This window comes from Misgurnus anguillicaudatus, chromosome 4 (assembly GCF_027580225.2).
Source record: "Misgurnus anguillicaudatus chromosome 4, ASM2758022v2, whole genome shotgun sequence".
Classification (NCBI taxonomy): domain Eukaryota; kingdom Metazoa; phylum Chordata; class Actinopteri; order Cypriniformes; family Cobitidae; genus Misgurnus; species Misgurnus anguillicaudatus.
The window spans coordinates 23,641,632-23,659,064 of record NC_073340.2 but is presented as its reverse complement, the minus strand read 5'-3'; positions in this window follow the sequence as shown (position 1 = coordinate 23,659,064).

The window sequence follows — 17,433 nt, the reverse complement described above, 5'->3', positions numbered from 1 at the left end:
AACACATTTATTTGTGTTATATCATTATCTTTCCCCATTCTTTAGGATGTCTGCGTTACTTTATTCTTTATCATACATAACAGATTTGAGATGTCACATTGATATCTGTAGCCAGTGAATCTATGAATCCTCTACCAGCATCTGAGTTTTTTTAGAGGGAAGTAATAAAAATATGCTATCTATGAGATATCTTTGCTTTGTTTTTTTGATTTTGTAGCTTGTTAAAAAATCATGGTTTTTCAGTTAAACTTCAGTCATAGAATGATCTGAAAGATTGCTAGATTTCTTTATCACACTTCTTCCTGCAGATCCGGGGTTGACAGTTTTCATGTGGTGGGGTAGTGAGGTGAAATGCTCTGACTCATTCTGCACTATGGGTTTTCTATACACCTGAGATTTTCCATCACTACTAACTCTAAATCTATATGGCTATGTGTGTATTTGGTATATTTTAATAGAAATACTCCAAGTCTCTCTGTTTACAACAATCCCTGGCTCTTATCTGTGGACATAATGGCTACACTCTTTAAAATAAATGATGCTTTATGATGCCATAAAAGAGTGGTTCCATAAAGAACCTTTACATCCAAAAAAAATCACAAAAGGTTCTTTGTGGTAAAAAAAATTCTTCAATGTTGGTTCCCTTAAAGAATCTTTATTTTTAAGGGTGTAATGGTAGGCCCCATTGAAACGTGAGTGTGGTTGATGTTCTGGTGGACTTAGATCATGCCTGCACTCCATTCAGTCATGTTATGCATGCAGTACTCATTTTGTCAATTCGGCATTTGCAAAATGTCAAGTCTCACTTCCTTTCCTATTGAATTTGTTTTTAGATTTAAGTAAAAAATAAAATATAATCCTAAAATACCAAACCAATAACAAGCATAATGAAGGCAGTTGAAATAAGTTGAATCAAAAATTGTGTTTTAAAATTTTTAGCAAGTAAAATATGTAAATTGTCTGATATAAAAATTTACCAAAATATGTGGGTAGAAAGTTTAAAAAATATATATATTTTGGTGACACACATTACCTCAGAAATGTAATAAAATTTTGTCCATACACACTTAAAAATACTGGGTTATTTTCAACTCAGTGTTGGGTCAAAAAGAGATGAGCCAAGCCTGTTGGGTTGTAATTTAACCTATGCTGGTTTGTTTTAACTCAAAATGCAGGGTTAGTTTTACCCATTGTTGGGTCAAATATAAAAAATTTCTATCTTTTTGACCCAACGCTGTAGGGTTGTAGACTGACTTATAAATCTTTTTGATCATTATAATCCCCAATTCGAAGTAAATTACATTTGTAACATTTATATGAAACATTTTACATGTTATATTTACATAATAGAAATGCAAGTTTTCATTATTAATCAGCATATACTAATTTTTGTATTTGCTAGCGTGTTCCTGTGTCCTAATGAATAATGCATTGCAAAGGTCATGGGTTTGATACCAGGGAACACATATGCTAATATAAGAAATATGTTGATTAAATGCACTGATTAAAAGTCACCTTGGATAAAAGCAACAAACTAAACTCTAATATTACTTTAAACAACGTGTTTTAAGTTGTATTACAATTACTGTGCATGCAGTTCGTATTAAATGAGAAAAAAGTCATATTTTATATTAATCATAATTATTCATAATATTTTTCATTATATTTTTTATAATTAGCCTGCACTGTAAAAAATGCAGCCTATGTAAGTCAATTCAACATAATATTTTAACTTATGACTTGTGATAAGTTGGCATAACAAGTGTAAATTGTTCAACTTAATTTGTTAAGTTAAAGTAACATGCAAATGATGATGTCATTTTTTTCAATATTTTCAATATTCTAGGATTATACTGTGTACTGCTACTGTGTCATCACATAAAATGAACATTTTGAAAACAGAAGTAGAACAAAGATAATACATTGTGTGTGGTATGTTTGGGTATTTTTGGCAATGCAGGTGAACATGATGGTTAAGGTGATATTAGAGGACAAGAAGAGAACATGCCTATTAATCAGTGTGAATAGCTCTGATTAGAGAGACTTAGCGGCATATGTTTCCACAACTCGGCTCTTACACCAGGTCTTCCTGTCAGGCACAGGGATCTAATTAACGCCACATATGTTTATTTAAATCCCTGCTTTGGGTGTGAAAAAAGGCTTTTGGGAGGCACCACCTACAGGGGCTGTGAACTTGGATGGGGGCGGGGAGGGGGGTTGTTGGAACGGCGAGGAAACGCAGTAGAATTTAAAGGTGTAGAGAGAGAGAGAGAATATTATGGAAGTGAAACGAAGACAAAGCAGGAGAAGTGAGTGGCGAAGGTATCACATTGAGCTCTAAGGATCTCTCACCCAACATCACATGATCTCTGGAGATGTGCAAATGTATTCCACTGCAACTGTAGATACAAACAAGCTGCCACTTCCGTAGTTTATAATTAGCTGGTAAACGATGCCGAGTATCTTGGAAAGAGGAGAAGACCTGTCGATGTCCATGAGATCTTTCAATCAGCAATTTTGGGATTTATGTCCCTAAGTATTACCCTACACTGTGACACCAATTGGCAAATCATTCAGCTAACCATGGGTGTTAACACCTACTTTTAAAAGATACCAATGAAGACAGTCACATCTTTCAAGAGGGATTTTCCACATTGACACACACATTAATTTTTTTTTGTGTGTGTTTGCTGTTGTTCATTGCTGTGAGTCACTGGGAGCTTTGCATTCTGCAACCAGCAACTGAACCCTGTATCCTCTTGTTAAATGCACTGTGTGCAAGCTTGAGGTGCAAAGTTGGTCTTTAGTCCAAAATTGATCTTTTAATGTATCCAACAATTAAGACGTTACTGCAAAGGTTCTTGAAGACTGAGGACTAAACACAACATGTGTGTGTTTCTTCTTATAAATGGTTGTGCGTCTGTGAAAGTGTATTTCCAGAACTTGGGAGACATTTTTAACCACATGTGATGCTGATACCACTGCTAAAGATGAACTACCACACTGTGTTTAGTGAGGTAAACTAAAAATTATGCTATGACATGCGGACCAAATTTACATCTTCCCTTTTACTAGCCAGCCACTTTTCCTATCCCTTTCGTAAAAGGATGAATCATTTCAACATAAATTATTTAAAACATTTTCAACTTGTTTTTCTAAGTTAAGTCAAAACTTAATGAACTTAAAATGCATTGACTTACATTTAAACTTCATGCTTTTTTTACATGGCAGCAAAAAGACTTTGTAAGTAAAATCGCAATTTTAAATGTCCACAAAATGTTTCAAATAGAAAACCTATAAGTGTACGTTTACATGACAATAATTGCACTAAAAACTGAAAAGGGTTTCCTTTGTATTTTTGAAATATTTGGCGTAAATTGTCTAAAAGCAAAAAATTTTAAAAATGCTGTATTATGCATGCCAGGCCAGTAGTTGGCGATGTTACTTTGTAAAGAAACTATGCTTTTGCACACATACGTATTCTTCTACAAATCGATAAATAAAAACAACCACTATGGCGAAAGCATTGAACGATTTTGTTTGGATAGATAATGAGGTTGGTCTTTTATTATAAGTGACCGTTTTGCTACGGTTTTCGAGTTAAACGACATGTTTCCTGGAAACGGTGTGCACTGATGTGCAACAGGGTTTGATCTTGTTTGGTGGGTGTGTCAGAACTGCAGTCCAATCTCAGCAATATGTAAATAAACCACGTGTTACTAAAGAGACTGGAATGTTGTCTTTCATTCTGGATGGCAAGGGCAGTGACCTAGCATCGAGCGTATTTTACAGTATCAAACACGTAGTTGAAAAATTCGAACTTTGGTGAAATTTTGCTCCACGTTAACCAATCAGCTGCCTGCTTGCTGCTGTGGTGCCAGTCCCGCCCGGAGTCACTCATTCAACCTGAAGGAACGCTTGATATTGTCCGTAAGCAGTCACCCGGAGCTATACGACACAAGTTCTTTTTTCTTCTCGCTTGGAAGAGTGTCAGTGAGGACAATGGGCAACCTGGTAAGTTGTAATACACATTTCACTTTTGAGTCACGTGACGTTTATCGACCCGCGCCGTTTATTTTCCCCCTATAGTGAGGTTACCAAATACAAACCGGTAACTCTCTAAATAAATGCACAATCAACATAAGTCATCTTGCAAACAGACAACCGCATAACACTTTCCCCTCCCACAAGAAGCGGATTTTGCCTCTGATGCGCGTCAAATGCTTGCTTTTTCTGCGCGTCTACTTCGTTCTGTTCAAGCGGCAAACTAGACGCGGTAGACACGATTTTGAAACGCGGTTGGTGTAAACGCAGCTTAACGGTGTCATTTTCAAAACCTTTTCAAAACTTTGCATTGTAGGACCCAAAAACCCTGCTGTCGTGTAAAAGGATGACCAAAATGCATGAAAAGTTTCTTGCATTTGGTTGAAAATGTTTTCATGTAAACGTGACCAAAGTTACTGCTCCAGTGAGTGATGGAAAATGATCACCAAACTCCGAAGATGTAGACATGCTGCATGTGCTCTGTCTGGGGTGGGAGGGTGAATAGGGGTCCAATATACAATACGGTAAGCCTGATTTTCTTCAGACTGTCCCTGGTCTGCATTTGACACAAGAAGACAGCTGTGCTCACTTGGATTTCTCCGGCTTGATCTGCAAGCTCCAACAACCCGACCCCCATAGCATGGTTTTCCTCTTTTTGGGCGAAGGACCGTACAATCCCTTTTCCTCTCAATCACTTCGGGCCCCCACTGTCGCCCGCTTGGCAAACATTAAGAAATCATCACTGGTATCGCAAAAGGGTCATCACATGTAACGTTACATCACCAGACTTAGGAGCATGGAGAAAGATGATTTTAAAAGATCTTAAAAAACTGAATGAGGATCTGATGTGCCGCACCACATCTGCAGTGACTGAAAACATGAATGAGCAAAAGTGTGCCTCAGTCTGTATCTGTTGGCTGGTAGCCTGGAAAAAGTATGTGGGCCAGTGTCAAGTCTCATTTGCGTTGGTTAGGCGTCACAGTCATAAATCACTGCAAAAGCCTATTAAATCCACTGTTGAATATAGGCTGTAGTAGGGCAATACGAGCAGGAGCTTTTTGTATCTTAATACATGTGTGGGGTGTAGAAAAAGACATTAGTGGATATAATTCAGAAGGGATTGTGGGTAATGTCTTACAAGCAAATGCTGGCAAGGATACAACTGAACACACTTTACGGTTAAAGAAGGGAATTTTTCAAATATTATTCGACACCAAAGCTCCTAGGCAATAATGTAAGAATTTCCTGTAGTCAGAACCATATTGAGTATAAAAAAGTTAAGGGAAGCTCTGATTTGACATTTTTAAAGTGTATAATGTATTGTATTGTATGGTATTGTAAATATTATATTAGAGATATTTGGGTCACACTTTATTTTACGGCATTACTATTACAGTGTAATTATACATTTAAGTACTAAGTAATAATCATTAACAACATGTATTTACTATAGGGTTGGGGTTAGGGTTTGGTTTAAGGTTAGTTGCATGTAATTATGCATAATTAACTGTTATTACTATAGTAATTGTTGCATGTAGCATGTGTAACAAAGACACCGTAAAATAAAGCGTTACCGAAATTAGTTTACACTGCTAGCGCAGATGCTAAGCTGCAGTAAATAACATCTCACTCTTGCTGCTTTGACAGGTTTATAGCAGTCATGAACAGTATTGGAAATGTACAGCATTCCCAGGAGTGGTTTAACAAATATAAACTCTTTACTACTATCAGCTGGCACAGACATATTACATTGTTTTCTTTGCTATATCTTTTACCCCATATTGGTGCATTTTGCATGTCAGAATTTAACTATTTGAATAAGGCCATAAATAGGATTTGTTCCTGTAGCTCAACTGGCAAGGCACAGGTAATGCCAAGGTCATCGGTTCGACTACCAGTGAGTACAAATGTATACAATGAATGCACTGGGAGTCACTTTGGATAAATAATTTACATTTCTCAGGTTTAAAATCATTTGAGATTTTAAGAACAGCAACTGAGGATAAGGTTGATGTTTTCCTGTCCCTGGGTTTTGGTTTCAGAGTAGCTCAGTAATATGGACCCTTCAGTCCTGCCTGGTGACACACTTGGCACAGGTTTGAAGTCTGCTACATTTGGGCTAGATAGACTGGCTAGTTGGGCGTTGGATATTAGTCTCTGTCCAGGAAGGATCACTGTAGGAAAGTGGATCTGCAGGGAGCACAGTGATAGATTTAGAGGGAGAATATCTGGTAATAAAATTTGAGTCTTGACCTGCTTTTTCTTGGGCCATGTTGCATGGCAATGACACATATCTTGTTATCACATTAAATACACTCACCTAAAGGATTATTAGGAACACCATACTAATACTGTGTTTGACCCCCTTTTGCCTTCAGAACTGCCTTAATTCTACATTGCATTGATTCAAAAATGTGCTGAAAACATTATTTAGAAATGTTGGCCCATATTGATAGGATAGCATCTTGCAGCTAATAGAGATTTGTGGGATGCACATCCAGGGCACGAAGCTCCCGTTCCACCACATGCCAAAGATGCTCTATTGGGTTGAGATCTGGTTACTGTGGGGGTCATTTTAGTACAGTGAAGTCATTGTCATGTTCAAGAAACCAATTTGAAATCATTCAAGCTTTGTGACATGGTGCATTATCCTGCTGGAAGTAGCCATCAGAGGATGGGTACATGGTGGTCATAAAGGGATGGACATGGTCAGAAACAATGCTCAGGTAGGCCGTGGCATTTAAATGATGCCCAATTGGCACTAAGGGGCCTAAAGTGTGCCAAGAAAACTTCCCCCACACCATTACACCATCACCAGCAGCCTGCACAGTGGTAACAAGACATGATGGATCCATGTTCTCATTCTGTTTGCTCCAAATTCTGGCACTACCATCTGAATGTCTCAACAAAAATCGAATTTATCAGACCAGGCAATATTTTTCCAGTCTTCACCTTCACCAAATTGTAGCCTCTTTTTCCTATTTGTAGTGGAGATGAGTGGTACCCGTTGGGGTCTTCTGCTGTTGTTGCCCATCCGCCTCAAGGTTGTGCGTGTTGTGGCTTCACAAATGCTTTGCAGCATACCTCGGTTGTAACGAGTGATTATTTCAGTCAAAGTTGCTCTTGTATCCGCTTAAATCAGTTTGCACATTCTCCTCTGACCTCTAGCATCAACAAGGCATTTTCGTCCCACAGGACTGCCGCATACTGGATCTTTTTCCCTTTTCACATCATTCTTTGTAAACCCTAGAAATGGTTGTGCGTGAAAATCCCAGTAACTGAGCAGATTGTGAAATACTCAGACCGGTCCGTCTGGCACCAACAATCATGCCACGCTTAAAATTGCTTAAATTACCTTTCTTTCCCCTTCTGACATTCAGTTTGGAGTTCAGGAGATTGTCTTGACCAGGACCACACCCCTAAATGCATTGAAGCAACTGCCATGTGATTGGTTGATTAGATAATTGCATTAATGAAAAATTGAACAGTTGTTCCTAATAATTCTTTAGGTGAGTGTACATTAGTAATGATATAATGAGGTTGTTCTGCTTTTTGTAAACATAAATATTGTAATTATTGAAAAGTACTAAAACTCTTTTCTTACTGTAAACACTCTAAAGAACCAATACAAAGAACCTTAAGTGAAGTTCTTCGGCCGTTAAAGGTTCTTTATGGAACCATAGCCAACAAATTGTGTAGTACTGTTCAATCAAAAAGTTTCAAAGTTTCTTACATCCTGTTTTACTTTGTTTTGTGCGCTGGAGGGCCTGATTTTTAAATTACTGTAATAAATGTTCAATTGATTGAATGATTGACAGACCAAGACATGCATAATGATAAATGACTTAATTCAGGGACGGTAAAACAAACCCAGTGATAGACAGGTGCCCTTTCTGCCTGTGAAGCCATATGAAGTGCAAATGACTTAGGCATGAAGACCAGGGCAGGACCTTCATGATGGCGAACGCTTGGAGTGTGACGGCAAATGTGTGGGTGTGTGTTACTCAATTCACCCTGTAGGATTTGGCCTTGGTCACTCAGGCTTTTAATCCGTGGCATGAAGCAGACATTGATGTGTGTGTTTGCATCATTTACAGTATTTGTGTGTCTGTGTGTAGGAGCGGGGAAAGAGTGGGCTCAGCTTTAGGGTAACCAACACACCAACGCTAAGAGGCTGGGGGTGGTGGGTGTCATGGAGGCTTTAAGCAGCCTTCCATGTGACAACGGCCTGCCAACCAGAGGTCTTGCCTGAGCTCTATTTCTAATTTATCCGCTTTCATCAGTACCAATCAGTTGAATCATTTATTTTTAGTGGGATGTGGTCTCTCTGCGCCATTTCCCCAGGCTGTGGCTAACAGCGGCCTGCTAATGAGCGCCAATCTGCTGTCTCTGTCGAGTTTTCGGCAGACACCTCGTCTGACAAACGCAGGGCTAAAGTCAACACGCATCATTTCCTCAGAGCCGAGTCGCCGTGTCACGATCTTGGACGCGTTTCACTTTTGTTGTGAGGATGAGAAGCGCTCTGAGGTCAGAGCGTCTTTTGGATTGTCTGTGTCAGACTGTACTTTTAAAAAACCTGTGAAAATGATGCGTTTATCAGAGTCTCCCCTAATCCATCAATTAACACAGTGCATGTGTGCACGCCTCCCCACGTGTATTTGAACCCTACTGCACCTGGGCGCTCTATCTGTGTCATGGGCGATCACACGGATAGATTTTGTCCGTTTGCGTATCCTTGTTCCCGTGGTTCTTGGGAGAGTTCAATTTTCTAGTAACTCAGCAGACGTCACTGCGCTATTCTGGCAGGCCAGTTGTGACAGCCGGCCAGCAACAGCAATGCCAGGGCAGGAATGCTGCTGGGGGTGGGTGCTTGCTGATATGTCAGAGGAAGTGGAGACGAGGGCTCTCCCATTTCACAGGGGGTGGGGGTACAAGGATTCGAGCGCAGGGGTGTAGCAGAGACGAGGAATAAAGGGAACGGCCACAGGAAGACGGGTGGGCAAAGTATTCGGGTTTGGTGCCAGCCAAGCCGGGTCTCTGGCATGCTACATTCCTAAAGATCAACACAACGGTGTTTCCTTTCAGTTTCCCTGCCCGTTTTCCCTTTACAACACCCCCCCCCACACACACACAAACACACACACACATTTTCCTTTCACGTCTTGTGCGCTCAATTAGGGTTGTCGTAGTGCTAATGTAATGTCTAATTTTCCATGGAAGTCTTACTGTTTGATATTCTCTGTAAATAACATATTCAGTGTTGGGGAAAGTTACTTTTAAAAGTAATGCATTACAATTTTAAGTTACTTCTCAAAAAAGTAACTAATTGCATTACTTAGTTACTTTTCATAGAAAGTAATGCTTACGTTACTTTTGCATTACTTGGCTGAGGCTTGATCTCTTTTAGGCCTTGCAGTTTTTTTATGATTGCAAAAATTTCAAGCTCTGGCCTGCCATCTCCGTTTCTGACTCAAACTGTTCCCGTTCAGGTGCACAGAGCACGTAATTCTATGTTAATATGTTCAGTTTAATTCAGTACATTATTTTATTTTTAAATTGAATTAATTATACTGAAAAGTAACTCAAATATTAATTTTGAGTACATTTATAAAGTAATTCGTTACTTTTATTCGTTACTTCAGAAAAGTAATATTATTACGTAATGCGCGTTACTTGTAATGAGTTACCCCCAACACTGTACTAATTTATGTATTACAGAGAATGTTAAAGCGTGCACACAAAATGTATGAAAATATTTACTTAAATAATTTATTAAAGCAACACTAAAGAGTTTTATGCTCTTTGCTCCCCCTACAGGTTGGAAGCAGAAGTGACCATTACCACTGTTGTAAATAATGTAGCCTACTGCAGCAAAGCTGGCTCTGATTGGATTGTAGGTCTGCCGTAAAGCAAGTTTTTATAGTTTTTACTCGAACTACAGGACTGCGACCCGACAGTTGTATACTTCTTTAGTGTGGTTTTGGCCGATAGAGGGCTGTAAAGCGAAGGTGAAAGTGCCGTTCACCCTGTTTCGAGTGGATGAACGACTGAAACTTTTTTGGAAACATTATTTTAAGGTAAAAATAACTCTTTAGTGTTGCTTTCATTTACTCAGGACTCAGGAGAGATAATTTATCGTGAAAGTCAAGAATATTTACATTTGTACGACACATTTTTGTATTTTTGCATAAAATTACAGATGCTTTTATCCAGTGCATTGCAATGTATACATTTTATCAGTATGTATGATCCCTGAGGATCGAACCTATGATCTTTTGCACTGCTAATGCAATGCTCTACCAGTTGAGCTACAGGAACACAGTTTTGCAAATGCTTTTATCCAGAATGACCCACAATGCATGTAAATGATACATTTGGCATGGATTTCTGTTTCCTGTGAATGCAACCAACAACCTTGCAATTGTAATATTATGCTTTTGAACTATAGAAGGGTCCTCTTATTGTTTCAAACCTATATTACTTCTTATACCACGGGTCTGTTAAATGCTGTATTCTGATTGGTTGAGAATGTTCCATGGGTATGCATATTTTTTCGATAACCGCACACCTACCTTTTCAAATGTCTTAAAAATAGGCACCAGAGCAATGTTTGTGGTAACTGTGGTATAAGCGGAATAATTGACTCCGGTCCTTTGAATTATTTGAAAATAATGCACACCCGCGGTATAACAGCATAACCACATTGGGTGTGCATTATTTTCTTATAGTTCAATGGCTAGCCATCAATTTCCTTACATATATTAGTTCATTTGTAGGACACAAAGGGAGGTAGGTTAGGGACTGATATCTAGTGTTTGTTTTATTTCTTTACCAAATACAACAGTGGCATGTAATGTGATGTTGTTTATTGTATATGATAGTGGTTGACATGCAATGTACTCCCATTTCTTGCGATGCAGGGATCAGGAGGTTAAAATGCTTGAAGCTGCAGACTGTTTGGCAGCGGGTGTAAATTAAGAGGGTCAAGACCCTGTTAAGGGGTCCTTCAGGGTGGTTCTAAGCACAGGCACGTTGGGTTAATATTGTGTGTGGCGAAGCTTGAATGTTCAGGTCAACCGGTCCGGTTTTACCCTGCGTTACGCTACAGAGCAGCCTCTCCCAAGAACTGGACTGGCGTTCATGAGAATAAAGGTTATGCAATCATGGAATAATCTTTGCGGTGTAATGCTAATGGATGGAATACTCAGAAGTACCATCAGACAGAATAAACCCTGATGTCAGACCAATGACAGGTTTGGCCAGTGATTATCTAAGACATTGTTATCAAGACGCACGCAACGTTCCGATCTGTTACAATTGACCTTCTAGGAAGGCACACACATACATACTGCATTGCATGAACACATACACTTATATGTTTACACACAAGACCCCTTAATGCAATTCAATCAAATGCCTTCAAAATTTCTAAGATCTCTCCTGTATGTTTTTATGAGACAGTGAAATCATGGGGCTGTTGAATGCTTTATTTTAATTAGTTGAGAAATGTTCCATGGGTGTTGATTATTTTTCTGTAAAACGCAAACCTAACCTGCAAATGTCTTAAAATAGCCACCAGATCATGTCTTAGCAATTTCTGTGGTAACCGCAGTGGAATAATTGACTCTCTGGTCTAAGGTGTCACCCACCTTGGTTGTGCATTATATTTGAATAAGTCAATGGCCCGTCGTCGATTATTCCTATGCAGACTACTTTGGAAGTCACATTTGTTTTATATTACAGCTTGAAAGTGCATGAATTTTTGGGTGAACTATCCCTTTAACATTTCTATCTTTGAGTATTTATTAGTGGCGGCTGTGTGTTGCTTGTGTTTTCAAAGTATGTGTTTGTTGCATCATGTGAACCACGTGCATCACGTGTTTTGTCAAAATATGTGCCTGCTGCACATGCGTCAAAACCGTTTACGGTAAAAGAGATGCTCACGTTCACAAAATACACACAAGACACAGTAAACTCTGATTACGCATGAGATTATGTGAGTATCTGGCAAACGTGAGCATCTCTTTTATCATAAACCCTTTAGACGCGTCTGCAGCAGGTACTTATAATGCACATAGGTTCACTGGACGCGCCAAACAGATATTTTGAAATTACGAACCACACACACACACATGACGGGCTACATACATGTTGTGACGAACTTCGCATCATGAGCCCTCGAACGAAAAAAAAAAATCACCGGCCGCCACTGTGCTTATACACGATGCAGCACTAGCCTCCAGTATCTTATTTTACAGTAGCCTACCTTTGGCTAGATCAGTTTACGTGTTTTCCAAGAAACAGATAATGTTGTGTTATTGCAAATTACGTCTTGAATATGCACTGGTGAGATCTCCGTTTATCACCATGCACAACAAAACCAAGTTTATTATAAACAAGGTCGATTTCAGTTATGCCTATGAGGCCTAGTCATGTAATGAATGAAGTGTTGTGTTGCTGTTTTTGACATGACATATTTACATATCCTCATGAGAATTCTGATCGAAACGTGTTTCATAGCACCTCAGATGTAAAGCACACCTGAAGACAGCTTTGCTTCCTTCTGCTTAACACGTAGCAGCTGTGCAGAGGGAAGGTGAGGAAAGACTGCGCTAATTCGGGGGCTGTTAGTTTTCATGTGACCAGACGGCAAGATTCATGTTCAAAGACACTTCTGACAAAGGAATTTTGACGTCTGACTTATGCTTAGTATGGACACCGGTGAAAAGTTTGATTGCACCTGAATGAACTTTTGTTTCTTGAGACCTTAACCTTTTCATCAGATTTTGGTTTAAATACTTGAAATTAGCTTGTAGCATGTACTGCGCATATGAATTGTGCTTTTATGGAAAAAGTCACATAAAATTGAAATGATAGTTAAGTAAAAGCAACAACAAAATGTTCAGTATATTATACATCACCACATACGATCCTCATGAAGTTGGTTATAGCTGCACTCTAAAACTGGCTGGGTTATTTTTGACCCATGTTGGGTAAATATTGGACCGAACACACCGCTGGGTTAAAATTGACCCAATGCTGGGTTGTTTTAAAGGGGACATTTCACAAGACTTTTTTAAGATGTCAAATTGGTTTCCCCAGAGTTCATATGTGAAGTTGTAGCTCAAAATACTATAGCATGTTAAAATTACCACTTTGTAGGTGTGAGCAAAAATGTGCCATTTTTGGGCGTGTCCTTTAAAATGCAAAAAAGTTGATCTCTGTACTAAATATCAGTGCCGTGGTTGGATAGTGCAGATTAAGGGGTGGTATTATCCCCTTCTGACATCACAAGGGGAGGCAAATTTGAATTACCTATTTTTCCACATGCTTGCAGAGAATGTTTTACCAAAGCTAGGTTGTTCTTTTTCACATTTCTAGGTTGATACGAGCTATAGCACTTAAACATGGAAAATTCATATTTTCATGATATGTCTCCTTTAACCCAACTGCTGGGATAATCCATGGTTGCATAACAACAACTCAATATTGGGTAATTCTTAACCCAGCATGTGTTTTGTCCAATATCGTCCCATTATGGGTCAAAAATAACCCAGCCATTTTTTTTGTGTGCAATCCGTAACTTTTGCCTCTCCATCCCCATCTACGTTTGGGGAAAACATAAAACTGCAGGTCACTATACGTACTTATCTTTGCTTTTGTTCAAAAACAACTAAATCTATACAGATATAACAACTTATAAATCATTATTATAAACACAGTATTGTGAAACATGGTAAGTTAAGGAGACACAAGTTTTGAACACAATGTTTTTATGTCCAATTATTGCCAGTTTAAAGAATCTTAAAGGAAAACACCACTGTTTTCAATATTTTACTATGTTCTTACCTCAACTTAGATGAATTAATACATACTATCTTTTTTCAATGTGCGCTCTTTTAATCTTTGTACAGCGCTTCTTGAATGTTTTAGCATTTAGCCTAGCCCCATTCATTCCTATGGCTCCAAACAATCGTTTTGTGCCACCATACTTACTCGTGTAACTACTCATGTAGCAGTTTTTAAATAGGGAAAACATGGAATTGTTTTGTGGCTTCTAAATTCATCCCTGTTGGGATCCTATGGAATGAATGGGTCTATGCTAAATGCTAACATATTCACAAGGCGCTGTACAAAGTTTAAAAGTGCACGCATTGAAAAAGATAGGTATGTATTAATTCATCTAAGTTGAAGTAAGAACATAAAATATTAAAACGGTGTTGTTTCCTTTAAATATAAGGTTTATTTAACAATTTTGGTGTCATTACAACAATTTATCATTTTACAGCACTTTAAATGACTGTGGTTGAGCTTGTGTGTCTGATGTGTATGTTTTCAGTGTATAAGTGTGTGTGTGTGTGTGTGCCTGTCGGCTCAAGTTATGTTAATGTTGAGTACCCGCTCCTCGAGGGACTGTTGGCCTGCAGGGCGGCCTTTCTCTAATCAGCAGCATTAGGGTCCGGTGTATGATGGGTGCTGACCCCTGGAAGGGCCATAATCAACCTAAGATTTCCTTCTGCCACCAGCACTCACATGCTGGCACCAGTCACTCATGCTGTGCGCTATATAGACCATGCGCAGGCTCCTTTTAGAGCTGTCCTGTTGCTGAATGTGTTGCTAATCTGAATTCAAGAAATTATTTTTAATGGTTAAATATAACTAACTGGTTGATGATTTTATTTGGCGACACAATACTTTCACTAAAATATTACCAAAACAATCACAAAAAATGCTGAAAGGAGAAAAATGGATACATGTGGTCCAGCAAGTAACTGGGGTGTTCCATACAGATCTTTTTTTACTTTGAACACTTTGACCAGCTTTCCCTACCTGTGCCGGCCCAAAGGTGGGATTGAGGCCTGTTGGCAGATTGACCCTTACCATAAAACAACAATAAGGCAAGAAAAGCCTGGATATGTGAAGTGACAAATGGTGCCCTTTGTGTATGAACTGATGGGGCGGAGGGCTGACAAGGTGCTCCCTCTAGGGGTTAACCTTCCAGTGTGGATCAACTGCTAAATCTAGGTCAAAAAGAAGGGTGGGGGGATGTGCTGGAGGGTCAGAGAGAACAGAGGGATATGTTGAGGAAACAATGATAAAGATGAGGGAAATAATAAGAGGTTCTAATAATCTTTAAGGGTTATTGAAAAAAAATCATTAATTTCACTGTAAAAAATTTGCTGTAGTTATGCAGCTGTTTGCCAGTAACTTACTGTAGATTTAAATGTATGTTATTTACCTGCAACAGTTTGTTCAAAGTTAAATGAACATTAAACATTAACAAGTCTTTGTCTTTACAAAATAAATCTATAAAATTACAGCCCATGCAAAGCATTCGTGGAACCAAAAATCCTAAAATCATAAAATTTTCCTTTAGATTTTGGTTTTTGCAGAATGTTTTGCATTAGGCTGTTATTTCAGATTTATTCTGTAAATATAAAGACTTGTTAGTGTTTAATGTTCATTTTGAACAGTTTGAAGAAAACCATTAAATAACATACATTTAAATCTACAGTAAGTTACTGGCAAACAGCTGTTAGTAATACTGTAATTTGAACACTGTAAGTGTTTAACAATGTAGATAGGGTTTGAGTTGTGCACATGGAGTCACAAATGAATGCAAATGGATGACTAGGGTAACCAGGTGCATGAGGGGTTGACTATAGGCTGTAGTTTTGTTTTGCCAGACTTATAACAGCATTGTAAAAAGTCTGATCCACCTCTGTGTCTTATTCTGGACAAGAACCGCCCACTTGGATAAAAAGTGGCAGTCTGACTGATATGTTAAATGACCACAGTTTGTTTTTATGTGCTGGTTAGGAGTGGGTTTGTCAGACATAGCCTTCCACAGCAGTAGAATGTGGAAAAATGTATTTCAAATAATGACACAGCAGTCTTTGGCAAAGTTTGTACAGTAAATGCATTCAAATAATGGGAAGACAATAAGACTCCATTAGTTATTGCATTACCTAACATTCCTTAACAATGAGCACAGCATTTATTCATTTTTGTTAATATATAACTTGATACCGATACAATTGTAAATTGATTGTCTGTGTTAATGCATTGGGCATTATAACAGATACATTATTAGTAAATGTTGAAATTAACATAAAAAAAAGTTAATAAATGCTCCAGATGGGTGATTCTCGCAAAATTAGACTTTTCATAAAACATTTTGATAAAAAAAGTAAAAGCAAAGTAAGAGTATCAAAATAAGAAGCATACAGTTGCAAACATCTCTTCATGTACTATTTTGCACATGATTTCAAATGACATCATACAAACCAGTTTTGTTGTTTTTTCCACATTTAAGGGGAAAATTTTCATTACCGCAATGTGTCCATGACTGAATTTGGGTTCTTTGACAAGGAAATATTTAAAAAATAAAAAACTTCAGTGCATGTTATAGTATAAACATTTACAGTAGGTATTTGATGATCATTGATACATGTAGAGACAATTATAAGAAATATAAATGTGTCCAAGACCAATTTTCTCATCCTCCGCAACAATTTTCAATCATTGTTTAAGCCCTCAAGGAACTAACATTTAAAAAAAATTGTTGGAAAGGACATAATTGACTCTGACACTAAAGATGGCTACCAGGTAAGCAGTCCTTATTTTTTTCTCTCCAGATAAAAGTTGAAATTTTGTTTGTCATAGTACCTAGACAACTTTTTAGTTCTTATTACCCAAACATGAGTTTGTAAATGCATAAATTTAATGTAATATCATGTTGCGATAATGACATTTTTTGATAATGATAATCTAAAAAATGTAAATAATTCTATAGGAAATATTTTTTAAATCCTCTAAAAAATAATGGTTACAATAAGTTTTTTTTTGCACAAATTTATATGTGCAAAAAATGGCTTCAATGGCTGTTTAAAAAAATCTGATCTTGGACACCTTCTAAATCTGGATTTTGTGAGAATCACCCACATGCTTTGTTCATTGTTAGTTCATATAACTAAACTAATGTTAGCAAATGTAACCTTATTGTAAAGCGTTGCCAAAAAAGCTATGGCCATCTCATAGAGACAATATGGTAAGTGATTGGTCTAAAGTGAGTCTGTGAATGTGCTATCTAAAAACTATTTTGGAACTTGTTATCTAGAAGTGATCAAGAAAGCTTGGGTTGTAGGTAAGTACTAAATAAAGCTTTTCTCCAAAAAGTTTTATTTAGTTGTAATAATATCACAGTACATTCCAAAGCTCTGTCTGTTTAATTGGCAGTGGGTGTAACGCATCCACTGACGCTCCACAAAACCCCTCAGAGCATTAAGGCTCATACTGAGAAAACAGATGAGGTTTGAGACAAAACAATACAGCTATTAAGGGCACTATTTGCAATCATGTAGATTGAAGTCATGTCAGGGCGCTAGA